The sequence below is a fragment of the Platalea leucorodia genome (assembly GCF_965183815.1).
Source record: "Platalea leucorodia genome assembly, chromosome: Z".
Classification (NCBI taxonomy): Eukaryota; Metazoa; Chordata; class Aves; order Pelecaniformes; family Threskiornithidae; genus Platalea; species Platalea leucorodia.
The window spans coordinates 27,746,950-27,774,882 of NC_138858.1; positions in this window are offsets into that span (position 1 = coordinate 27,746,950).

Consider the following 27,933-nt stretch of genomic DNA (forward strand, 5'->3'; position numbering starts at 1 on the left):
ATGACTCTCTGATGCTCAACTGCAGAAACCCCATGAGTTATTGCAACACTGCAAATAATTTAATGGCACAGTCATGTCTGAACTTTCTTTTAGGTTTGCTACTGTCAAAAGACGATAACCACCAAATACAAAGCATTACGCTTGGATCCATGAGAAGCAACTGAGACAAGTACATTTATTATCAGTAGACTTCACAGTGAATTTCACAGTAATACTATTTGATAAAATCATCACTGAAATAATGAAGCAAACAGTTTTACTTACCCCCATATGCAAAGCTGTGAAAGATAGGGTTGAGATAAGAAGGAAAGATGGTAGTAACATCTAAAGAAAAGACTACAAGAAAATTATGAGGAATGTCTTTGTGAAAGTTTTTTATTTGGAGAAACAGTTTGTCTGCAAGTATAAAAATGAACAGCAATAAAACCTTTGTCATGTATTCAAAAAGAAAAAAAAGAAAACTTAATTGCTGCATACATCCTATACGTAAAAAGGTACAAGTGGGCTAAATCTTGCTCAGTTATATACGCCTGGAGTCCAGATTTTACAGCATATATCTGATGATGGAAACTATCCTGTATAAGGAAGAGCAGAAATGAGACCCACCATGATTGTCTATTCAGAAAGAGAGAGAGAGACAGAGACAGACATGTTCTCACCTAGCCTAGTTAATTGTTTTAAGTTAAGGAAAACAACTGAAAAATGACAAACAAGTTACAAAGTTTCCATAAGGAGGGGACATTGACTGACTAACAGCTTGGCACCCAAAGAGAAACCACAGTAATAGCTGCCCTTCCAGCAAAGTGGTAGTTCTAGATATAATTAAACATAAGCTTACAGGAAAATAAAATCTGCATACCCATCTGAATGTCCTCCAAATTAAAAGGGCTTTGGAGAATAGCTTCTAAATCCTTGGTTCATCCTTGATAGAGAGAAAAGAGTTTTGCACAAGCTACAGGCCCCAACACTAGTGAGAAAAAAGCCACAAAAATGGATTGATTTGAAATGGTACATACTGAACTCATGGCAAAACCAAAACTGGTTTCAGTTAGTTTAATATGTCTATGTTAGGACAGCATTATCTGTGAAGGAACAATAGAAGAGAAAGCCATTACAACAAGAGAAGCAATTAACTGAAAATTAGAGACTCAGCATCAGCAAAGAGAAGGAAATGCTGTGAAAAACTGAAGATGAGAAGGAAAATATTCTTCCAAAGGTCAAGGAAAATATCAAAGAAACTACTTAATGGAAATGTCCTTAATTTTAAAATCCTGAGAGCAGCAGCAAATAGAAGGACTTGTACAATATGCTTGGTTGAAAACATACCCTGAGTGGCCCTTCCTACAACTACATTTAAGTGATGTATTGTATTGCAAATACGATTTATTTAAAAAGTAAAAAAAGAAAAAGAGTTGTCTGCTACCAACATTGTTTCACGTGCCAATGAAGAAGAGAGAATACCTTTCAATAGCCCAATAAACTATACATAATAAAAGCAAGAAAATAATTGTCTAAGTGAATATACATCTCTCGGAGATGAAAAGAGTTGAAACTAGAACCACAGTAAATCAGGTTTATTTCAACATTTCAAGTTTAGCCAGAAAGTTCAGATCCATTTTACTGGGTAAATGTCAGCTCCTCCTACTGAATATACTTTTACTGAGCATGGGCTTTGATCTCCTCTTGTACAATTGCTATAGTCTCTTTCAGAACATTTCAGTATTTCTAGAAGTACTTTTGGTTTCTACAAATCCATCTTAGTTTTTAAATCCTCATGGTAATCCTCAGCAGCCATTTATCCAAGTGAATTTTCAGTTTCTGAATAGAGGAAAAATAAAGGCTAAATTTTTCCCACACTTTTATTTCCTATTGGAATATGGGCTACATCTCATTCAGTGCAGATGAACAAAATGTCAGGAATAAAAAAGAGAACAGTGAAAGAAATATTCACCCCCTCTGCATTTAAAAACCGTATTAGTACTACTGCTGTCGAGGAATATATCAGATAGCCTAAACTGCAGCTTCTGCATGGGTTCGGAAATCCACATCCAAAAAAAAAAGCAAGCTATTTTTATTGAATGTACTGATGCTGTAAAGCCAAAGATTTATTTCAAAAGAAGGACTCAATAAAACAAAATCAATTGGTTGCAATATTGTTTTCATTATTTACAAGCTATTAGTAATATGCAATAACAATTATAATACTGTAATTCTAGCAATTTGTGATTGCATGTTTTTAAAAAATTGATGTTAAAAAAAGATCAGAAGAGCAGGAAAATCATATTAGTAAGTATTCTGAGTGACACAGTCATTAGATCTAGGGATCTCATGGTCTATCCAAATCAGAAGAACACCAAGTGTTGAAACAGAGAATGGAATTCTGTGTTTGCTGAAAACAACAAAACTTATTTAACTTCAATTGGATCAATGATGTTTCACCTACATACAACTCTAATATCTTCAGTGGAAACAACTCACTGAAGTGGAGGCTACAAACTCTGACTCGAGCTTATTAACAGATTTCAAACCAAGAGTATATGTACAATTTACATTTGTGTAGCCCTTGCAAACAACTCTTCTATCTTCAACAGAATTTCAGTACCCTTTCATTTTTCTTTAAACTCACACAGAAGAATGGGTTTTCCAGAGGAACTGTCTGACTAGTCACAGGACACTGCTGCTGTAAAGGTTGCTTTGGTTTACATTGTTTGGATGAGTATGGGCCACTAAATTGAAAAGGGCTTGGGAAGTCAGGGTGCTACACAAAAAAAAAAAATCTTGATCTCCCTTAAAAATATTGTTGATAAGATTTTAAATCTTACAGTCTGAAGGAAGGTGGCGAAACACTGGAACAGGTTGCCCAGAGAGGTAGTAGATGCCCCATCCCTGGAAACATTCAAGGTCAGGCTGGATGGGGCTTTGAGCAACCTGATCTCATTGAAGCTGTCCCTGCTTACTGCAAGGGCGCTGGACTAGATGACCTTTAAAGGTCCGTTCCAACCCAAACCATTCTATGATTCTATGCATGAAGAAAAATTAGCATAAGCATTTTTCTTCTGTGCTCCCTGGCATATACCTCTGCCTCTTATGATTTCTTTATAATTAGAAAACCAGAGCCATATTCTGGACAGTTTTCCATCTGAAAACAATCTGTGTACCATTTTTAAACTGGATTACATTGTCCCAATAAAGATTGCTTCTCTACTCTACTCCTGGACCCTCTTTTATAACTTTGCCTGCTTTGAGAAGAGCATGTAAGAATACTAAAGAAGATACAGTCTTCGCATTATTCCTTACTCTATGGCCATTGTGGGTCAAGTGCCCAGGGAGCCAAAGCTGCTCCACAGAGAGGCAAAAAGCTGGCATTTCCCATAGCAAAATGTCAACAGGGATTTCTTTTTTTTGTATGTTATGTACAAACATTCATTCTACAGTAGTCCTAAAACAATGTCCTGCCCTTAGTTAGAGACGACTGTAAAGTTATGATCTACCCTAAAATATGAATCAGGGATTTTAGCATACTGAGGAAAAACCTCATAAGGAGTCAAAAACTATCAAGTAGTAGAGAATATGGGTGTTTGAGCTACATTTCATTAATAAGGCCACAATAAGGAATTGTGCACATACTTGTAGGTTTTCTTATACACAGCTTACAAGCATACAAATCTTGATTTGTTAACCATGATTGAGTACTCTGGAATATTCCAGAATTTTCCTGCTTCAATTTGCATCACAGACTTACCTTTTTCCTGTTTTCCATTCCCATAACTTACTTTCTCTGTGACTTTTTCAACAAAAATCATCCTGCTCCTCAGCAAAAGTTGTAGAATAGTTTCCTTCTATCTTCCTCCCACTTCATGGCTCAAGACCATCTGCTGGCATTTCTGCTCCCAAGTATTCTGTTTTAGTAGATACAACAGATACTAGTGAACAAGTATCATGCTAAGAGATGTGCTGGAAAGGGAGAACAAGATGGAAAATAAAATTGTAATGATATTTGATTTGCTCCTCCTCATCTCCATCCTATGAAGACAGGCTGAGAGAGTCAGGGTTGTTCAGCCTGGAGAAGAGAAAGCTCTGGGGAGACCTTATAGAGGCTCTCCAGTACCTGAAGGGGGGGGGGGGGGGGGGGGGGAGCGCAGCTACAACAAACTGGAGAGGGACTTTTTGCAAGGGAGTATAGTGATAGGACAAGGGGTAATGGCTTTAAACTGAAAGAGGGTAGATTTAGATGAGATATAAGGAAGAAATTCTTCACTATGAGGGTGGTGAGACACTGGAACAGGTTGCTCAGAGAAGCTGTGGATGCCCCATCCCTCGAAGCATTTCAAGGCCAGGTTGGATGGGGCTCTGAGGAGCCTGGTCTTGTGGAAGGTGTCTCTGCCCACGGCAGTGGGGTTGGAACTAGATGATCCTTAAGGTCCCTTCCAACCCAAACCATTCTATGAGTCTACGATTTTATGATCATTTCTGCATCATAAAGTGACAAGAAACACAAGACGAGAAGGGTATTACAGATTAGGAACTACATTTTGTCTTTTATGCACTCTTCTATTGAACCCAATGAAACCAAGGGAATTGTAACCTAAGAGTCAAAGGTCTGCTTTCCAACATGAGTTGTACTTCATACAGCACTGCATTGGTCCCCCATGTTCTATGTAAGTACTTTAAGGCATCGAAGTATGCATCCTGTGCTAAAGGAGGAGGTGATGTGTAAACTGTTGAAGCTGCATCAAACTGACAAAGACGTATTAAAGGTATCACAGATCTGTCACTGGGAGAATAAAATGGGACACCCATCTTTCAGCCAAATCAGAACACCGTCAGATCTTTCAAAGGAACAGCTCTTTGTGACCACTTCTGCTGTGTAAGTGAATCTTTGAGACATTTTTTGTTTATATCTGAAAGAGTCAACCAAGGAAGAGATTTCCAGAATTCTATAGTGTCTACCTGATGTTAGGTCAGTAAACAAGACAGGGTATTGGTAATATGCAAAGTCTGTGAGTCGTTTAATATATGTGTGTTGTTTGTGATTTTTCACTAAATTGCCTTTTTTCTCCTGTGGCACCTAAGTTTCAATGGCCATTACTAGAATTGCACGTGGGGTTTATTTTAGTTGCCAGACACCTTGAAGAGAAGGAAAGATGCCTGTGATTTTAGGTCAAGCCTGAACTTACAGAAACTGAGATCAGAATTTTTCCAAGGTTTATCAGAGACTGTAAGTTCCTTCCATGAGGAAATGGGTAACAGTAAGTCTGGGAAAGAGCACTTATTCTACAATGTTATTTCCACAGTTCTGTCAGTCATTTTTATTATAATAATAATGTATGACTGTAGTGCTGAATTAATGACAGACAAGTTCACATAGCTACAGAATTATGATATTTAATAATAATAACAATAACATTTGCACTTATGAACTAACAAGAAAAATGCACCTCTGTATTAAGAATGAAAGGTCTCTGGGGCTCTACTTATTTCCCGAACAAAGTATATGTCCACACTCCTCACTGAGAAGCAGTGTAATGATAGCACAGCTAACACCCAGCAAGCTAGTCATGGTAGTATAGAACTCCACGCTACTGGCACTGTACTATTATTTTACTCCTCAAAGGTCTTCCAAAGCCTCAGTACACTGTATTATGACGTGTACTAGAAATATACCCACAGTGTCAGACCCTCTTATACTGCCTCATTTCTATTTTAACTAGCTCTTTCTTGGGCTCACTTAGAACTAAAGATTGAATATACCTTATTCAGGGTTGCCTTATAGTTCAGTAGAGGCAAGTCAATTTAACACTAGGGTTTGTTTTCTTCTTTTAACTTCAAACACATCATTTATCCTGAAATGTTCTATCACCTAGCATGCAATCCTATTGTAGGAAATAAGAAATCTCAGACAAGTGGTGCCAATGCCAACAACGTCCCAGATAACTTGCCAAGTTTTCCCATATGGAAGGCTAAGTGACTCAGGGCAGGGCTAATGAATGAGGTTCCGGCGTAAAAATTCTTCACTGGAAAGTGATGATTTGAAGAAATATCAGCACTCAAAATACTGCCTATTTCATCTCAGTTATTAACATGAATTTACCAAAACGTGTCCTTTCACAGAAATTAGACCCTTTTCTTTCAATACATTCATTTTGACTGTACAATAGGCAGTTGCAAACTGCTGTAACTGTTGTAAAGCAGCAACAAACTTCCTACCCCCTGTCCTGGTTTCAGCTGGGATAGAGTTAATTTTCATCTTGGTAGCCGGTGTGGGGCTGTGTTTTGGGTTTAGGATGAGATCAATGTCGATGATACACTGATGCTTTGGTTCTTGCTAAGTAGTGCTAAGCTGTTGCTAAGTAGTTGCTAAGTGGCGCTCACACTGGTTAAGGACTTTTCAGCTTCCCCTGCTCTGCCGGGTGCACAAGAAGCTGGGAGGGGGCACAGCCGGGGGGGTGCTGAACCCGACTGGCCCAAGGGCTATTCCATACCATATGACGTCATGATCAGTATATATAAGCTGGGGGAAGAAGAAGGAAGGGGAGACATTGGGTACGATGGCGTTTGTCTTCCCAAGTAACCGTTACACGTGATGGAGCCCTGCTTTCCTGGGGATGGCTGAACACCTGCCTGCCCATGGGAGGGAGTGAATGAATTCCTTGGTTTGCTTTGTTTGCGTGCACGGTTTTTGCTTTGCCTATTTAACTGTTCTAATTTATTTTACTTCAATTATTAAACTGTTCTTATCTCAACCCACGAGTTTTCTCCCTTTTACCCTTCTGATTCTCTCCCCCATCCCACCAGTGGGGAGTGAGAGAGCGGCTGCGTGGTGCTTAGTTGCTGGCTGGGGTTAAACCACAACACCCCCAAACCAGTAAACCCATCAATTAAAACCAGGAGGGAAGCATCACCTGCAAAAGAAAAATCTGATGTAAGGTCTGGAAATCTGAACAGCTACTAATAGGAGGAAAATATTTATGATTATTCCATTCCATGCTGATGACTCACAGGTGAAACTGTGACAAAAAACCAACTAAAAACTAAGCCCCATATCTCCACTCTTCAAAAAAACATAGCAATGTATTTAAAAGTTGAAAATAAAACTATACAGACAACCAGTTTATTAATTAAACTAACTAGAAATATTCCTTTTGCCTCTGAAGTGATCTCTATTTGTTATAGGGATATGCAGATCTCTGAGATAACAGAATTTTATTCTGCAGTACTAAGTCTATTAGTTGTGGCTGAATGAAGTCCTGAGTGTCAAGTTGTCAATTTAAATTGAAAACAATTAGAAATGAAATGTTATTGTGTACCATTTTGACAAGGTTATAGCCTTACTGTGTAGAGGTCTTAACCAAACTCTTAGGAGTTTAGTAGGAAAATAAGAGCTAAAATGTCTCCTTCCCAGCATAACATGTAGTAAGTAAGAACTAAAGCCAAATAAATAAACATTCATCAATGAGGAAAATGGTCATGCAGAATTAAATCACACCTTGTACCAGCAAGACCTGGTATGCAGAAAAATAGGTAACGCAGAAAAATAGGAAATGGGTGTTTATTTTTATAAGACCCAAAAATCATCTACTCCACAAACCTAGCTTAACAAAATGATTCTTATACCTTACAACAAACTTCAGATCTGTAGAAAAACTGTAATGTTCCAGATGAAGAGTGAAGATGCTATTTCCAATATGTCCTAGATCCCATAATTGAGAATGTTTGGAAGAAAAACGTGCCTAAATACTCCTAAAAAGTTGATCGTCTTCCATATTACAATAGGGAACAAAAATAGGCTGATGGCTGTTGCGGATGAGATAAGAGTGGAAGGAATTTCTGGCTAATCCCAAGTCTAGCTGATTAACCATGAATGTACAAGGACCACACATCAACCAGCTATCCACAGGTTATTCAACTAACAACATACATGTATGTAGTACACACATGCACACACACCTTTATCTGTGATCATCTTTAATAGCTGAGAGAATGACAGAAAAATATCTCCCTAAACTAAATTATGCACTAAGAGGAAAAGAAAATTTTTCTTGTTATGAGTCTTGAAGCATGAGATTAATACAAAATAAATATTATGCCATCAAAGAATAAATAGTCTTATTATAAATCTTCTTGGAGGTATCATTAGAGCCAATATTCTAAAACTTTAAATGTTACTTTTCTCCCTCCAGGAACTTTGATACTCTGCCATGCAATCCTTCAGTAGTTTACCAAGTATAAAATAAAAAAGGGTAAAAAGTGGTCCAAAAGATAATTCAATAAGTAAGGTGGAGAATATGTCTCCTTCATGGCCAGAACAGAATGGTATCTATCAATGAGAAAACAGTGGTTACGTGCCAAATCAGAGGTGATTTCTCCCATCTCCTAACTGGAGTGTTCATTGGTTATTGTCACTTCTGACAAAGGAAAATACTTGTTGAGGCAAGAGAAAGTCACATGAAAATGAAAGGAGAGGACCATGGATTGTGCCAAGGGCCATGACTACTCTAAGCAAATTTTTCTCAAAACTAGTCTACTAATTTACCTGTATTTCAGGTCAAGGGGATATGCCTTCCCATTATGTGGAATGGTCCTGAATTCAACTGATGAGTCTGAGTTTCCTTGCAAAGCTGTGAGAAACTTGAACACAACTAGCTAACTGCTTTATTCTGACTGATTAGTTAAGTAGTATCTCTGGTAAATCCGTGTCTTCTATGTTTGACATAATCATATATGTTTTCCTAGAATACGTTTCCTAAAATATCCCTAAACCCAATAGCAAATACTATGCCACCACTCCTTCTGAATCTGTTGATATTCAGCTTTTGATAGTGCCTGCCTGTTCTAGCTTTGACCACATCATGATAAAAGGATCTCATCAATACTCTGTTAGATGCACTTGTAGCGACAGGCAGGGCCAGGCAAAACTGCAAGGCAGTTGTAGTGATAGGCCATGCAAGGCAGACTAGTGAATCTAGCCAACTCTCTCCTGTTATCATCTTTACACTTATATAGGCTAAATGCACAAGATAAAACACCTATTTTAAATGTTAACTACTTAAATTCAAAATATGTGACACAAATCTTAGAAACTGTGATGACAATTTCTGTTGAATCACAGTTCAGTCAAAAATCTTTCCATTTTCGTTTTGAGTACATGCATAATCCAGCTATTCCATTAGAAATATATGTTTACAAAACTGGAAGCTCCAGTATAACTAGTGGTGTTGAGACAGAAGTTTGTTCAGGGTACTGCAATACATAATAAGACAAAAGTAATATTGGTTTGGATCTACAGAAATTAGCTTTTGACAGCATTATTTGATTTAAAAGGCACATTAAGAGACCAGGCAATAAAATTGCCATACTTTCTTTTTTAAGACTTATAGATGCGCTAAACGGAAGAAAGCAATACAGTATATGATTCGTCTAATGATAACATTAATAAATACTTGACTTTTGGAATGCGGTGATTTAGGAAACTGTAAGTGGAGACTGCTAACAATGTTATTTTGCATGATTGCACTGTAATTGCTTTTATGTCATTGATATCAAGCTGTGCATGATCAGAGGCTATTTTAATTCTAATAACAAATAATGCATCTTTGTATCGCTAAAAGAAAACTCTACAAATTTACTGTACAACAGTACTGTTGCTGTGACTAACAATAATTTTAGATAATAGTAACTAAAGTTACAAGCAAGGTACTGTGATTTAACTAGTTAATACCTATCAGTTTACATTTGCAAACTGTTCATCTATGCAGTTCTAGCCAAGTGAGAGCAGAAAATTACCAGGAGAGGTCATTCAAGCTAGCTTAGCTGCCAGTGGAAGACATGAAAGCTCATTCAAATTACTTTGTGTTTCTTACAGGCTAGAAGCATCTCTCTGACAACTTCTGTGAATTGCCTGATATATTCTGACATGATGCCTGATGTATTACCTTGAGAATCTTTGTCTCATGGTAACTTGTTCATTTTTCTGAGCCCATAGGTATAGCTGAACTGTATTTCTCCATCTAAAATATACTTTATTTTTTTAATAACCAATTTTTAGTCTGTTGCAAAGAAAATCAATTCCCCTAAATTTCTCATCATAACAGTTTTTCCCCAAAGTAAGATTTTTCCTTTACTTTTTGTAGAAGTCATAAAAGTTATGGTAATTCCAAAATGTTCCTCTCACTAGCACTTTTGTTTACACTAGCAGTACATGTAGAATGACTTGGTCTACAAACCCCATATTTAGTTTTGCTTCTTAAATTACCGCTGTTTTTTATGACAGGCATAAAGGGACTATTTTATTCCTGCAAAGGAATAATGGAAGGATTATAAACTTATAAACAGCTAAGATGAGAGAAAGAGCTTTTCTCAAAAGCACCAGAAGAGACATTTAAAGGAAGTGCACAGTAGCATAAAGGGAATTCTATTCATACATGAACTACAAATACCAATAATATCTCCTTTTCTCCAATTGTTTTTTAAGTGAACTCCACAAACAGACACTGTTTATTAGCTGATACCTTTTCCTGTTCTTTAATACTTGCCAGCTTCTGTCACTCTTGTTGTACAGGCGACAGTGCTCACAAAAGCAATAATCTCTGCGAATGCATTTGTCATTTGGAGAACCCTCCTTAGGTTAGTCTCAGTTTTAATCCTCTCTTAAACTGCATCTCTTCTGTCCCAGATCTGTCTGGAACCCATGGAGACTAAGCTGACAGAAATCTTGGAATCAGAATAATAACGCCTGACTGACTTTGACTAATTACACATATGTAAATTAAAAGACAAAAAAATTAAAGCATCATTCAAGGATCATTAATTCAGACACAAATAAATAAATAAATAGAGACATTGCACAATACAACCATATGTCCATATGCATCCTGCTCGGCACAAAGACCTACCCAGTCATCACAATACAGGTTCAATCACGCAGTATTTTGATGGGTATAACAGCTAAACCATTTAGCCGTTTACTGCACAGACATAGCCTCCACCTGGTCTGCTGCAGGTCTAAACCATGCCTTCTCTTCCTTATACAACAGAACGGTCAAGGAGTTTGATCATTCCCTTAAGGTGCAGCACCAGCAATTCTGCCTTTTCAATTCCTAACCTCCTCAGTGTTGGGGCTCACCTAGTAATCACATTAGCATTGGCACCACATCACTGATATTTTGCAGCCTCAAAACTAAACAAGCAATGCCAACGCAACATTGATCTGCCAAGAGCAGCAGATCCCTGCCAACCATAAATTAAGGTCAGGTGCGTGCATTAGGACGCAGGTCAGTTAATGGCTGCAACTTCCCAGCATTTTGACTAGTCCCGACCCTGGAAGCTGCTCTAAATTCAGCCAGCTGACCTTGATGATAGAAAATCATACCCAGCTAGCAAGCAGGAGCTCCTCACTGTCTCTAAACACACCAGAAATTTCTGTGAGCTAGGAAAATCATTAGATACTTATGCATAGGTTTCATCCACACCTACAGTCTATAGCTGAAGTTGAGGTTAAGAATTTCATTTGCACATGTTCTCATCTGTTCTGGTTTCATCTGGGATAGAGTTAATTTTCTTCTTAGTAGCTGGTAGAGTGCTGTGTTTTGGATTTAGGATGAGAATAATGTTGATAACACGCTGATGTTTTAGTTGTTGCTAAGCAGTGCTGACACTAGGCAAGGACTTTTCAGCTTCCCATGCTCTGCCAGGTGCACAAGAAGCTGGGAGGGGGCACAGCCAGGACAGCTGACGCAGACTGGCCAAAGGGCTATGCCATACCGTATGATGTCATGCTTAGCATGTAAAGCTGGGGAAAGAAGAAGGAAGGTGGGGATGTTCGGAGTGATGGCGTTTGTCTTCCCAAGTAACCATTACACGTGATGGAGCCCTGCTTTCCTGGAGATGGCTAAGCACCTGCCTGCTGATGGGAAGGAGTGAATTAATTCCTTGTTTTGCTTTGCTTGTGCGCGCAGCTTTTGCTTTACCTATTAAACTGTCTTTATCTCAACCCACGAGTTTTCTCACTTTTACTCTGCTGATTCTCTCCCTCATCCCACCGGGGGGGTGAGTGAGTGAGTGGCTGGGTGGTGCTTAGTTGTTGGCTGGGGTTAAACCATGACATCATCTTATATACTCTATCTTAATTTTAAGGTCTGCTCATAAGTCATCTGTAGATGGATGGCTATTTATACACTCTTCTTCTTCTAAGTATTATAATATCTGACACATGGTGAATATAATTTTGCTCAGAAATACTGTTTTCCTCCAACTTAACAACTTAACATGGAAGAACTTACAGGTAATTCCATTATTTTTTTCATAAAAATATGATTATTCTGTAAGGTTACCTTTGTGTCCTATAATACCCCAGTTAGTATGCACCTATACATAGAAATGCAACCAGAATTGCTACACATTTATGAATGAGAGGACAGTGCAGTACCACTAACCTAGCTGAAGAGAAGGTAGCCAATGTTCTGCCCTCAAAAGCAGGGCTACCTTCATCTCATGAGTACCTCCCATCTTGTCATAGTAACCGTTGTCTGCTCATTACATGGCTGGTTTTAGGAACAGGGTTACAACTAAAAATCATGATTGGCATCTTTAAAGTGAAAATACCTGCTATTTCTAATGGGTATTTCTAACTTTCCTTCAAGCATTCCCTGCAAATTTCACACAAAAAGTTTAATGAAACTGTTGTTTTTGCACAGATGCAGAGACAACATATTTTTTTCATTTCTTCTGCTCCCCACACAAAGGTAAGAGAGAGCAAATATCAGAACACTGAGAAAGAAGGCATAGTAAAGATTTGCTATATTTAGAAAGATGTAGATATAGATTATGTAGTTTATGAAGCCAAACCCCTGTGTTCTTCCATTCAAAGTCCTTAGGTTCTTCATGATACAGTCCATTTAGAAATTAGAATTTCTTATTCTCTACAAAGGTATTTTTCAGGCTACTGATTTTGGTGTAGAAGTGCTGCTGAGATTCTGTAGAGGTTGGGAGGACATTTGCAGCAATAAAGCCCTGTTGGAAGCTGATTATATTTGTGATTATAAGAAAAATTCCCCTAGAGATCTTTGTAGGCGGAATTAGCAACCATAAAGACAGGAAGGTTTAATTATATGTACCATTCTTCTGCTCTGTACAATGTAATCTTGACAGACAGTGCAGATTATCTGTAATGTTTCTCTACTTTTTTTTTTTTTAATATATTTTCAGTGTATGCATATCATCTCCCAGGAACAAAAAAAGCTCCAAAGCTATGGTGCTACAGCTAAAGATGTGGGGGAAGAAGTGAGGCGATACTGAAGTGCTCCTCTTTCTTTTGTGGTTAATTATAGGAAAGCCATTGTCTGCTTGGGGTGTCAATGCCTTTAAGAATACAATTACTACTGAAAATCATAGATGGTTTCTCATCTCTCCTCAAGGAGAAATGGCTTATTATGGAAGCACATAATTCACACTAGAGTTGTGGTTTTCAGAAGGTATTCCCATTGTAAGCAGAAATTTCATTCCATCACTAAGTGCCCGTCCCACAGGACTATTAGAGCCAGAGGATCCCCAGAGCATCTGCTTGAGAAAGAACTTAAATGGCTTCGTAACGAGAATGCATAAAGATAAAAAGAAGTTCAACCGTTCTTCTCTCATTGCTTTCACAACAAAAATAAGAGCACATTTTGTTCTCCACATCGTAGTAAAGTATGAACATAAAAAGCCATGGCACAAAACATCAGCATACAAACCAAGGACCCATTTCAAAAGTTATTAATGACTTTCTATGGTTCCCCAACAGGCATGTGGAGAATCAGGTGCTTTTGAGCTGCAAAGCAGGTCATAAAGCTACTTCTAAATAACAAAAAGGAATGCTGTGACTAACTACAGAAAGAAGGCACCAGTATACATTGCTGTATACAATTGTGCATGGCCAAGGTCCTCAGGGGCATTTAGACATGTAACTCCTATGTAAACTCTTAAATAGTACTGAATAGACCATTATACTGTCACACAATCCAGACAATCTGTCATGAGTTCCTAGTCCATGTGTGTTTAGTTCTGTATCTAGCATCTTCTCAAAATATCACTTGTCAATGTTGTCTTTCAAAAAAGAACACATAGATTTAATTATATATTGAGAAAGTTTAAAGGACAAAAGAGTGTTAAGCTGGAAATTAGTTTCTGTCGTTATTTCTTTCATTTCCCACATTTACTTCAAAAATAATGAAAGAAGAAGATGACAATAACAATGTTGGAAGACCACACACCTCACACAATATACGGCTAACTTCTATTTTAAATAGCAAAACAATGTTAATCGATTTATGTTCCAGTAACACAATAAATAATAAATATCTTTCCATAATTTGGAATAAAGGGTGACATAACAGTATTACTGAAGAGTCTTGTTCATTTTCCTGGAAGAATTTTAGGGCAGAATAAGGGAAGCAGGGGCAAGAAAAGTATGCGTTACAAACATTTGACACAAATTATCCCAAGAAGACAGTAAAAACTGTACTGTAGAAGTATTACGTGAACTTCTTCACATTCTGTACCATCACCAGGAATATTACCAAACCCAGTCTCTCAGCTTTATAATAAATCCTAGACTAGAGTACCTAACTGAAAAGGAAAAACTAGATGTTTATACAATCATGCTTTAAGCATTCAGTTAGATACCAAATTCCAATAATGATAATCCATATGCTGATACCACTTTAATAGGGAAATTATAGGTAATAGCTATCATATTTAACAAAATGCTGAGGTCCATTTTCATCACCGTTTTCACAACCAACACTGTGTCTTGCTAGAATTGCAAAGTCCACCCAAGTGATCTCTGTGAAAAGAGCTGGAAAATACTATAGAGATCAGACAAAATGTTTTGAGGCACATTCTGCAGAGCTCATATGCACTTTGTGATAAGCATTAATATATGACTGGTTGATCCAGAAGTTTTGAATCTTCAGTCTACCTGGTTTGTAATATCCTTTACTGCCACACAATGCCTACTATGCCAGGGACAGCTGATTAGGTACAGATGCACTTTCATGGTATAAAGTTCTGGATGCCCTAGGACCTTTTTCACAAAACCCCACAACTTAGTAGTGTGTTTTCTGGTATTATCTATTTCAGAAAGAGCTCCTAACTTTACTCTGCATACTGCGCAAGCATATACAGCCATTTCAAGATAACACTTTTCTCTGCCTCCGAATCAGTCCCCACACAATCCTTCATTTATCCCTATAGGAAAACAGCAGTTTTGAAAACAATGATCTTCTGGGACAGTCTGTAGAAATCCTTTGAAATCTGGATGCTCATGGATGTGTCATGACCAATACTAAAATGTGAGGAACAACTGCTGCCTTTTTTCAAAATGCCCATTTTTGCAGTCCTAAAGATTCTTTCTGCTAAATGTATGAACACCCCAAATTAGCCATTGGAAGAGATCTAAGTACTGGGGATTTCTCTAGGCTTTTGCAAGAGTAAAATATTTAAATTTTAGCATTTTATTTCTAGCTACTGCTTACTTAGGAAAATTCTATGCAGAAAGTTTGTTTGCACTGGTATCAAATAAGGAAAAAAAAAAACTAAAGAGATTTCCACTGATTTCCACATCATGAACAATATTCTCAAAATATTCAGACTGCAGCCCTTAGCTGGCACTAACTGGTAGAGTTTTACTGAAGTCTGTTTTCCGCATCCTGTTAAAATTATTGTGCTTTATGTCCGAGTTTACTCCTATATGTTCTGTGGACTGGACCAAATTAGTTTCATAACCAAATTAATTTATATTTTGGAAATGCTTCATCGTAGGGCTTTTAACATATTCTCCGTCAACTTAAGCAGTTTTTCCTTACATTTTTCAGAGTTTACTTCCTAGTTTTGTAACATGGTGTCTTTCCTACCATTTACAGTAGGGTGCAAATCTGTCTGTGGCTTTGCAGTCATAATAACATTCATGTAGTTAACTGGTAAAAAAAAATTGATTTTTAAATAGAAGGATGTCGAATTTGCAAACATTTCAATCCTGTATTGCAAAAATGATCCATAGTATAATAATTTCAGAGTTTAATGTATTCTATACATAATCTCTCCTTGAGTGAAAAAAATAAATCTGATTATGATAATGTCCACACTAGCATTTATTAGATGACTTGCCTTAAAAAGTCCAAGAAAATTAATAGTTTGAAATTTCAAATAGCCTCCCCTCTATTTATTGAGATACTCAGAGGAGTTAAAGGCAAATTTATTGCTTCAACATCAAAAGAAATTAAACTAATCAATGTATTTCTGAAGAGAGGCAATTACATTTTAGAAAGTAAAAAAGATCGTTTCCAAGCAACTATGTTCAGCCTACATACATTGTCTATTCATAACCTCTAGCAGGGTACAGGAAATGACAGGCTGTCACTACAGAAGAGACATGCAGAATTATGCCATTTCTCTCCTGTGTTACCTCCTACAGGAGAGAGATCAATTATATCCTACATACATTGATTAGGTTAAATAACTTCAGTAAGTTTGAAATATTAGGATGTCTCAGAGTAGCCGCATAATGCACTGAGAATGCTTCCAAGAATACAGCCACTCACATCTAAAACATCATTATATGCTGGACAAACATTTCTTGCGCAGCTCTCTAGGTAAAGATGGGACTGAGTTCCCCCAGAGTTTCAGAGGCAGAATTAGCATTTTAGTTTGGCCCATCCATGTGGTAATTTACAAGTCATTGTCTCAATCCTGCAATTATTGCAGATGGGCAGATTGTTGTGCCAGCATGAAACACCATTAACTTCACTGAGACTCTGCATGGGTGTAACCTTCAGTCTATACACAGTAAATTACAGGACTAGGCCCTATGATTATTTTTTTCTGGGCTTCTAATAAATGACAGCATCACACTTTCCCAACGGTCCATCCCTGGTGACTCTCTGAATACATGACAGAATCAAGGCCTAAATGAAGTCAGCAAGTATTCTGCCATTAACTTCTATGACAACTTCATGAATATAATCTTTATGTCTAAAGGAACCATTAGATTAGGGGATATTTATTTTAAAAATTAATTTGGGGGCGGGGGGAAAGGAAAAGCTTGAAAGCATGAAAGCTGATATTCCTGCAATTTTAGCAATATGGCTGGGATAATAAGAACTGATTCCTCTATTGCAATGATGACAAAAGTACTTGAACATGTACTCAGGCATCACGTATCTCACTGTTTACAGCAAACAGATACTCTAAAATATAATCTGAAATTTTGTAAAAACATTTTATTTGACTGCGTTGACTTTTTCCTCTGTTTTCCCAAATAGATTCCTCTTGTCATAGACCAAAAGAAATAAAGAAATGTAAAAACAGTTGGTTTATTAGTTGGTTAATTGAAGGAAAAGAAGGCACACACTTTCTTCCGTATTCCAGTGAAACCACAAAACAACAAACACGATTAAATAATCAGAAAGATATAGAAATGACAGTATCAATGTTTGCTTGTCTTTGGAACATGGACCTTATTCTTCATTTTCATCCATTGTTTCCTGCTTTGATTGCAGAAAAACTCTTTAGAGCACATTTTCTTTTCCTTATTACTGCATTCATGCAAGTTTGTCTAGTCAAGAAAAACTTACCTGTCTTCAACTGCAGTGACAAAGGTATTTCCCACCTTGTTTTGTGCTAAGACCCACAGATCCCATACAGAATTCAGGCTCTGTAAACATCACTATGCAAGGCAATAGAGAGAGGCCAGGAATGTGGGATCTGTTTAGAGGAGCAACAGAAGCTAGATTTACCCCAACACAAAATACTGTCTGCACAGAAAATCCATTTTCTTCTCAGATGGCAAGAAAAGCTGCTTTCTAGGACTCCATACATCACTGATCAGCTGCTTAGGTTGTGCACAGGGAGCAAGCATCTTCTTTGCACTCATATTCTGTTTCAAATAATATACCCTGAAAGAAATTTAAATCTAGTTATCAGGAACGTTGGGAATACTGTGACAAACAACTCTTCTGGGGCCAACAGACCAGACTCTGAGGATCTGAGGGGGGGAAGTTAAGCTATATAAAGAAGTATTACTTTATACTGGGCTTCTGAATTAATTCCTAACAGCTAATTAATTAGTTTTACCTATTTACTACTGATTATGTATTTCTGGAACTAGCAGAATGCATCATTTATATATACAATTGTATATACTCCATGCTTCATTTATCATACTAAAAAACTAAAAATAGTCTACAGAAAGTTAATCACTAAAAGTAGATCTGAGAAATACCTGTGTTACTTGAAAGCTTTTAATTAAGTTAGTCATCATATATCACGAAAGCGAACAATTACAGTCATACAATAATGGTCCTTCTCATCAAAACCAGAGGTGGCTCAAAATTTGGTTGAGCCCTTGCAAGTCAAGGAAAGTGAATGGTATTAAATGAATGACTGTGTGTTTTTTTCTTACAAAGAATAGTGCTAGATCCCAGGGAGGGGAGAATGTAAAGGAAAGGCAGTGGAACCAACAGTGTTCAAAGCAAAAGATGCAAATAAGTGATAAAGGATGAGAGAGTAACCATTGACCACAGGGTGCAGAAGAGGAGTTAAAGTGACTGACTTACAAGATAACAAAAACCACCAGTTCATCATGCACAAAAAATCCTTTCATAGCTACCTAAGTTTTTCTATATTTTTTGTGATTTGTTTCTACTTCAAAAATCAAAAAAGTAAATAAACCATTAACATCTTCCATGTACTGCAAAAGTATTTTCCCTCCTTCTCATTAGTGGCAGCATTCATGGTCAGCTCCTTGTTACAGTCATTAAGTACATACAATATGCATATGACACAGTCACAAAAAGGGACACAGTCTATGCCCTGGAATGCCTCATCAGCACAACTCATATTCAACTCCTGTATCCTTTGCAAGATTAAGTGGTTGTACAGATAATTCTGGCTACCCTGAAGCAGTCAAAATGATGCTCCTCAACAGAAATACATACAACAGAGAGAGGATGCCAAATGTTGCTTTAAACCTCAGCATTGCATTTTTTGCTAGTTAGGTTGTGATTATGAGCATCTAAGGAAACTCTTCTGAGGGTTAGTTCAGCCAAGACATGAAACAGCTCCATTATGATAAACGGCTAGTGTGCTTGTTTTTCTGTCATCAGTAAGTTGCCAATACAAATGCAGTAACAGAATTACTTTTTCTTAACTATTAAAATAGCTTTAAAATAAAAAACATTGTACCTGAGTTTTTATTACAGATGAATTGCATAAAATGAAGGTTTTTAGATTTGCAGAAGCGTAGTGTTAATTCATAGTGAGACAGAGGTGCAACCCCAATAGAAAACATTTGGGTAACAGCTGTTGCTATGAAATGACCAGCAGAAAATTTTTTTCAAGCATCTATTTAAACAGTGGAAGAATTCAGAAGGTATACAAAGAACCTTAAAAAAAAAGGACAGAGCAAGAGCAAACAGCAGGAAATTTGTTCATTCTGAGCTCTTATTGTTAAAGTTATTACATATTTACTGATGCTGAGGAAGTCTTTTATTCTAATTAGAGACAAGCTAGCGGTGTGCATCAGTAGCAGCTGTTGCAGACTCAGCCTCCTGTTCTCAGTTATTAGCCCAGGTGGTGAACTGGAGAAAAAAAATAAAACAAAAGATCCCAAAAAGTGCTCTCCCTGCTTTTCTTTTCTAAGTTTCTGAACACCATTTTTGTGGGGAAAAAAGCTTTACTGGTGTTCAACATTAAGCTCTTCTCACCACACTGGACCTAGGACTCAAGACAAACTGAGCATTAAGTCTTTCAGAGCATTAAGTCTCCAGCTTAGAGTCGATTTTACTTGACTTGCAGGGAATCCATTTTATCGATAGGCTCCTGAAGGCTAATAGTCCCAGATGGAGCTTGTGATTTCTCCAACATATAACACAGACTAAAAGTTCACAGGTCTGGAAGACAGATCTATTTATCTTGTTATCATAGGCCATTCACTCCCAGATAACTAAGCTTCAGAAACAACATAGATGGCAGGTGGTAGCTAAAGTTATCCAGCCTTTCCTCTTTTATATTCTCCTGTTTATCATTCCTCATTCTTTTTTTTTCTCCCTGATTTGGAGTTTTGAACAATGATAGAGACTTCTATGATGAAAAATTAAGAAAAAAGATACTTTTGCACTTTTTTAAATATCAGTGTATTAGATTAGAGCTGTCTTAACTATTACAAAAGGAAGTCCCATGGACCCGCCTTCTCAGTATCAAACTAAGTAACAGCTCTGTAAGCTGCAACATACATTTTTGTCTCTAATGGGCATAGATAAAGATGGAGCCTCCAAAATATCTCATGCTTAGTTCATTAATGAATCTGTAGATTTAAACAAGGATATTGAGTTCAGCCCAACAGCAGATGGAAAATATAAATCTTTCAAATATTCTGTGTGAATGGACGCACTTTCTTATCATGCAAGAGATAGATAGAAATAATAGGGTCTACCATTGTGCAGCATTCCTCGGGTCAAGAAAAGCAGAACTCTTTTTTGAAAAGAAAGCCTTGGGAAAAGGCACAATCTGTAATGCCCAATCTATTTTTTGCGCTTTTCTTCTAAAGTTTATCAGTAAACTGATCATAACCAACGCTTCCCAGGAAAAGCTTTCAGTCCTAATAAATGAACATGTTTTAACTAGTGACAAAACTGTACTGAAAAATTCTTGAGCAGCTTCAATTCTGAACCAGATAATAATTCTGAATAGTTTTCAGAAGTATCCACTGCTGTAAGACACTTGGTCCAACATAAGCCAAACACAAAGCAGGGATGGCTCTTGTAAGGTTCAGAATGGGAAGATAAGACTTGAAGTAAGTTGCTCAGTCACAGACAAAATAATATGAGTTAACTACATTTCTCACACTTTAAAAGCAAAGACAAAGCCAGCCGTGTTTCAAGTGTGAACAGAATGAGCAGGTATGTATATAAGTTAATTAAACAGTGCTAAGAAATGTTACGCAATGTTCCTGGGAACTAGAATTTGACCATCTGTTCCTTTTGGTTGTTAACATGGTGCTTGGACTTGTGACAACTAGGACTTTCAGGAACAATAACACATTTGTGATCTAGCACAGGCCACAGATTTTTCCTAGTAGGTAGCTGGGATGTGACTATCCTGGTTTGGCAGGTAAGAGGACTCAATAGCATGGACACAGGCCACTCCATGCCAGTTGACATCAATGCTAAAGATTAGGGACAAGCATGTTTATTTTGCTGTCACAGCGTATATGGGTTGTACTTTTAATAAATATTTGGATAGTAGTACTTGATGATCAATAATACTGAAGGTAATAAGACTAATATTTAGTATAGGCATTTACACGACTCTATTGTCCTAAGTGTCCTTAAGAGCAACAGATGTCATCTACCTGGACTTGTGCAAAGCATCTGACACTGTCCCACATGACATCCTTGTCTCTAAATTGGAGAGACATAGATTCAACGGATGGAGCACTCGATGAATACAGAACTGGCTGGATGGTCACACTTGAAGAGTTGCGGTCAATGGCTCAATGTCCAAATGGAGATCAGTGACGAGTGGTGCTCCTCAGGAATCAGTATTGGGACTGTCACTGTTTAACATCTTTGTCGGCAACGTGGACAGTGGGATTGAGTGCATCCTCAGAAAGTTTGCTGACAACACCAAGCTGTGTGGTGTAGTCAACACACTGGAGGGCAGGGATGCCATCCAGAGGAACCTTGACAGGCTGGAGAGGTGGGCCCATGTGAACCTCTTGAAGTTCAACAAAGCCAAGTTCAAGGTCCTGCACATGGGTTGGGGCAATCCCAAGCATAAATACAGGCTGGGCAGAGAATGGATTGAGAGCAGCCCTGAGGAGAAGGGCTTGGGGATATTGGTTGATGAGAAGCTCCACATGACCTGGCAATGTGTGCTCGCAGCCCAGAAAGCCAACCGTATCCTGGGCCGCATCAAAAGAACCGAGACCAGCAGGTCAAGGGAGATGATTCTCCCCCTCTACTCCACTCTCATGAGACCCCACCTGGATTCCTGCGTTCAGCTCTGGGGCCCCCAACATGAGAAGGACATGGACCTGTTGGAGTGAGTCCAGAGGAAGGCAACGAAGATGATCAGAGGGCTGGAGCACCTCTCCTATGATGACAGGCTGAGAGAGTTGGGGTTGTTCAGCCTGCAGAAGAGAATGCTCTGGGGAGACCTCATAGAGGCTCTCCAGTACTTGAAGGGGGCCTACAACAAAGTTGGAGAGGGACTTTTTACAAATGCACACAGTGATAGGACAAGGGGTAATGGCTTTAAACTGAAAGAGTGTAGATATAGGTGAGATGTAAGGAAGAAATTCTTCACTATGAGGGTGGTGAGACAGTGGAACAGGTTGCCCAGAGAAGTTGTGGATGCCCCATCCCTGGAAGTGTTCAAGGCCAGGCTTTGAGCAACCTGGTCTAGTGGAAAGTGTCTCTGCCTATGGCAGGGGATTGGAACCAGATGATGTTTAAGGTCTCTTCCAACCCAAAACATTCTATGATTCTATGATTGTATAGGTGGCTCCACAATACCCAGGTTTTTATGCATGGGTTAATTTTTGATGTGCATCTTTGAAAATCACTTCATGCTGAGTCTTTTACAGCTCTTACTTCAATTCTTATGGTGATCTCAAGTAGTATGGGCAGGCCTCTGAAATCCTCCTGCTGAAGGAATTTTACGTCTGATGTTCCTTGCTCAGCTGGCTGTTGGACAAGAGGTAGTAGCCCAGACAGGTCTTTAAATGATCCACTAAAGCAATACCCTTGTTCCCATAAGAGAAAGTAAGATAATTCTATGAAAATTTGCACAATTTACACTTACTCCATATGCTGCTTTCTTCTGCTGTCATAAATAGATAAAGCCTGGAAGAGCCCTGCTGTTTTTTTTCTTCCTAAGTTCTGTTCTCACACTTTTGGTTTGTATGATGCCCTAATGCTCAACTCATTTCCCAAACCTGTGACATTACTATAAGACATGAGGTTTGAAAGCTCACAATAGCATAGGCTGCGACGGAGTTCTGAGCATCACCTGGATATTAAATTTAAAATTTCCTTGCCACTGCAGTGACCCATATTGTGAAAATGCTGTCTATCTCTTCTGTTGGCTTCCTAAAGTATGACAGAGATGCTCTCCCCTTGTATAAACAAGATCTGGAAAATCCTTCCCTGTACGACTCTAGATTACGTATTGTCTTGTCATGGTTGTAAGTTAAAAGCCTACCAGGTCATAAGGGCTACTTTTGGGCATGTTGTTCATCCATCCACACATGCAGATTTCACTCTTTGTCCTCCTCAGAACACTTCATCTTGTAAAGTCTCCTCTTGATAAACAGGAAATAAAAAATCATTTCGTACATTTACAAAAGTTTTTTTAAAATCCTTTAGATGAGTCATACCCTCTTCTAACAAAATGTCACCCACTGTATTCATAGAGAAGATAAATGAGTTTGCAGTTCTTGAGGAAGCTGCTGTCCACAAATATCCAATTCATTAGACAAAAAGGAAAGGACTAGAAAGACAATTATCATCAGACAGTAAGACAGAAACCTGGTTATAAGCAGCAACTTCATTTTAAACTTCCATGGAACCGATATTTACATATTTCATTAAAGTGAAAACACAAAGCTCAGATGAACAATGGGAACATATAGAAGGATACATGGCACAGAAAAAGAAAAGACACAAAGCCAGCAATGACAGACACAAAATCAGAACGGTTAACAACAGATATGGATCCCAAACGTATTGGGTAGCAGAAATGGAATTGCCAAAGGAAAATTACTTACTGAACTGGAATATTTACATGCTTCCTTTTGCAATAACTATTTTGATCAGATAATTTATATGAGGGAGATAAGATGCTTTTAAGAAATATCTGAAGATGCCTCCCAAAAATCTGGGTTTGACTTGGGTTTATTCTTTAATTTATGCAATATGAAAAACATGCAAATTTGTTCACCTTTATTGGCCATGATGTTTGCTTTTTCCAGAGAAATAACTTCACAAAAGGTAAATTAAGGTGACCATTTCCCATCCAAAGCAAGAATGTTTAAAATGCAGCAAATTTTTTAAAACTTTTTAAAATGTTTATTAGCGTATCTTCCTCCCCTTGGTAGCACTGCCTGTTATCACCTAGTGACTTAGACTGCCATTGTGTGCATCAGCTTGCACTCTGTGCCACAGTTGCATCACCATGTCAAACAGTGTCCTAAAAAGTGGTAAACACTAGCTGGCATGGTAGTTTGTGGGAAATCTTTAGAAAACTGGAAGAACTTATTGCTTTTATAGAACTAATCTATCTCTCATTTCCCTTCTCTGGCTTCTTCTGCAAAGCTTGGAACCCAGAAGAACACTGCAGAAGTAGAACAGGAAATCAGGCTGTACGACTGGCTTCATCAAAGAGTGAGGGACCCCACACATGCTGAGAAAGGAACAAATTATATACTTAAAACCTCGTGTTTTCACAGAAAGATTATATGTAAATAATAGGCACAAATAATGTTTTAATATGTCACCTTCCCAACAGGTTTTTTTTTAGTATCATGGCAGTAATGCTTTAAAGAGTGAAAGGCACTCTAATAGTTTGATAAGCTACAAGGGTCCCTCTTTCAGTACTAAGCAAATACCGTCTTAATATGAATCCCACTAGAATATTAAACTCTCCAAAACCAGAAAGATTTTAACTATATCATCTTCAGTACCTGAAAAAAACCTTCAGAGAAAGTCCAGTAAAAATAGTAGCAGTTACATTTTAACAAAACCAATTTTCTGAGTGAAAATTGCGTTCACCCTCTCACAGTCATGCAAACTAGGGCAGTGGTGAGATTTATTTATAAGACTGCTACAAATATTACATCTAATAAACATTCCCCTGGTTTGATTTCTTCTCTAATATGCCCTGGTTTTGCTCCACTTGATACAGAATTGAATGCATAATCAGGCCTGTGGTCTGTTTCCTCTCAAAGACACATGTTTTTCTTCAGGTGGCCTTCATCTCCCCCTACATCCAAGCCAGACTCCAGCCAGGTTTACTACACTATCAGAACTGAAAGCATAAAACTAGGCCTACACAAGATCTCCTGGGATTAAAGTTTGGTTTTACAACAGTTTTTCAAATAACTTGCAGGACTGGAAGGTAAATGGTAAGAATGGAATCAAGGGAAGAAAAAAAACATTCCTTACAAATGGTTAATATACTCTCTACTAGCTGCACATTAATCCTTTTATGAGTACGCCTGCATTACCTGACATACCTCTTCCCTTCTCTAGCTTTATTAACATCACATTTTTTAAAGGTAAACCAGTCATCTAAAATGCAGCATGATACAAAGGCACCAGGCTGTAAAGTGTCTCTTTGCAAGGCATATGCTCCTTTGTTTATAGAAATTAAATGCAAGGACTGGCATTTTTTAAAGCACAAAACATTTCTCCAGCCAGTCTAATAATAGGATATTATTCATTTGCTCACCAGCGTGCAAAAGGATGGTACTTTCAAAATAATGAATAACAAAATATGGAAATACAGTAACAAAAACTGAAATAGCAAGGACATACTGGATGGGACTAGGAATAATGCAAAACCATTATTTTTTATTGCATAGTAGGCTATACCAAAGGTGCAGGATACATGAGCATTCCTGAGTGCTGCTGGTCTTCGTGTAGAGCTTTGACACCTCAAACCACAGTGGGACAAGATTCAGGCATACATCACCTATCACATCCTTCCTGTCCCATTCCCTTCCTTCCCAGGGATGGGAAGGGATGAAAGGAGGCCTGCATGCAAGGGCTGGCTGGAAGAGAACCGGACCATGTACTGGCTTGTGAGCAGGGAATCAGGACCTCTGCCATTACATGGTAACAGGAGATTGAAGCACAGGCCAGGATGATGGAATGCCAGGTGCAGAAAACAGTGTCATCTTCAAATGCACAATATGAGAATACATCTTTCCAAAGAATACTCCAAAAATATAAATATTGCAGAAATCCGTCTTTTTTATCAAAGTCAGCTTTCCTCTGGACATTTCATGAACACACAGTAACTTGAAAAACGTGATGGAGGGAGTGGTGTATTGTTGTTACTTTACCTTAAATCTCCAGTATTTATATGGGATAAATTAAAAGCTTATTTTCTTCGATGTTTCATCATTCCCATTACATATCCACATTTCTGAACTTAGAAGGGGTGGGGGCAAGTCTTGTCACCTTTGTGACAAGTTGATCCAAGTTCTTTTGTGGTATTTACTTCAGTTAAGTTACAGGAAGAATGAATTTGCTGCATTCTTTCCTCCGAGTGAAGTGGCAGCCTCAGAATTTCAAAATGCAGTTTCTCGGTTTCTCAGTTTCTCTCTCCCTGAAGGCCTGTGCCTAAGATTGACTCAGGTTAACTTGGTTTTACCCTACCTGCTATAAAAACAAACTTAAAATCAACAAAAGTAACATGACAAAGTCAAGCAAACAATACATTTTCTTTGTAGAAAGAAAAGCAAAATAGAACCCATGATACTGTTCATAAACCAGAAAAAAAATTACATGTAGGCATTGTGAAGAGGGACGCATCACAGACAGGAGAAATATGTACTGCTAGCAGAACTGGGAAACCTTATAGGGTTTTATATGGCACATGGATTTTTTCCTGGTAGACTTGCCTACAGGTCTGTGGGTTTTTTCAGTAGAGTTGCTAGTATTTAGCAGCTATCCCCAATTGGTAAGGACTTATGTTTTCATCTAGAAGAATTAGATCCTAAGCATATTATTTTATTATCATTGAAGTTAGAAAGGAAGACCTAGGAAAAAAAATGCAGCCCAGCTTTTACTCTGGACTAAATACGTAATGAACAAAAAACATCAGGAGAGGAAATCTAGAGCAAACAAAAAATGTGGACCTGTTAAAACAAGAACATGTCAGGCAAATCAAGTGCAATTGGTATGTAACACAAAGCTTGATATCAACAGATGAGCTAGTCACCAGTATGAGTTATATGATGGGAAGAGAAAGTAGTACCCACCAATAGAAAATAAAGCAGGTTTCTCCTCTTCTAGAGGAATCTTCTCTCATGACTCAGTACAAGAAAATATGACAATTACAATACATTTTCTTACCTTTAAGGAAGTAATACAATTCACAGCAACATTCTTTTCCCTGTTACTCTGCAAGACAGTATGAACTTCCCAAAGGGAAAAAAAAAATGAAGAAATTCAGTTATGCAGGAGGTAAATATTTTGGTCCTTGTCAGTAAGATATTGTAATAACCAAATTTCCATGGGAAGCTGTACTCATTCTGAATATTTCAAATTTTGAGACTGTGTAAACCAATTTTTATTTTAGATATATCCTGACCAATGACCTGATCCAGCATGTCTGAAAAACGGTTCATAAAGATTTAGAAAACCACAAAAAGGCAAAAGAAGAGCCAGGGTTTTAGAATCTGGACATGCCAAAGAATTTTCAATCCAAATATTAAAGTTGGGGCCTAATTCTACCAAAGTTACAAATGAAGTATTTCTGAAAACTAATACAAACTAATGCATCTGACCAGTCTATTACTAGTGCACCTTGAGAGGAGGCACAAAGAAGAATCCTGGGAATTGGACAACTGCTGTCCATAACACCAAAGACAGATACGTTCGAACAGGTCAGAAGCAGGACCAGATAGCAGCAAAGGACTGGATGACAATAGAAGTACTTTCACAAACCCATATTCTTTTTGATATTAGGCACATCATTACATGCATATTTTTTGGCCCTGCACGTTACTTTTTCTTTAAAGGGGGCCTCAGGGCAAAATAAGCCCTCTAAGTGCTATAGTCTCAAAAAGATTAGCTGAACAGGTAACAACACTTTCCAAATTAGACACATTTTGTATGTGTCTGTGTATATACTGCACAACCTGCAACAAATGGTTCAGTTAAAAATGAGGTA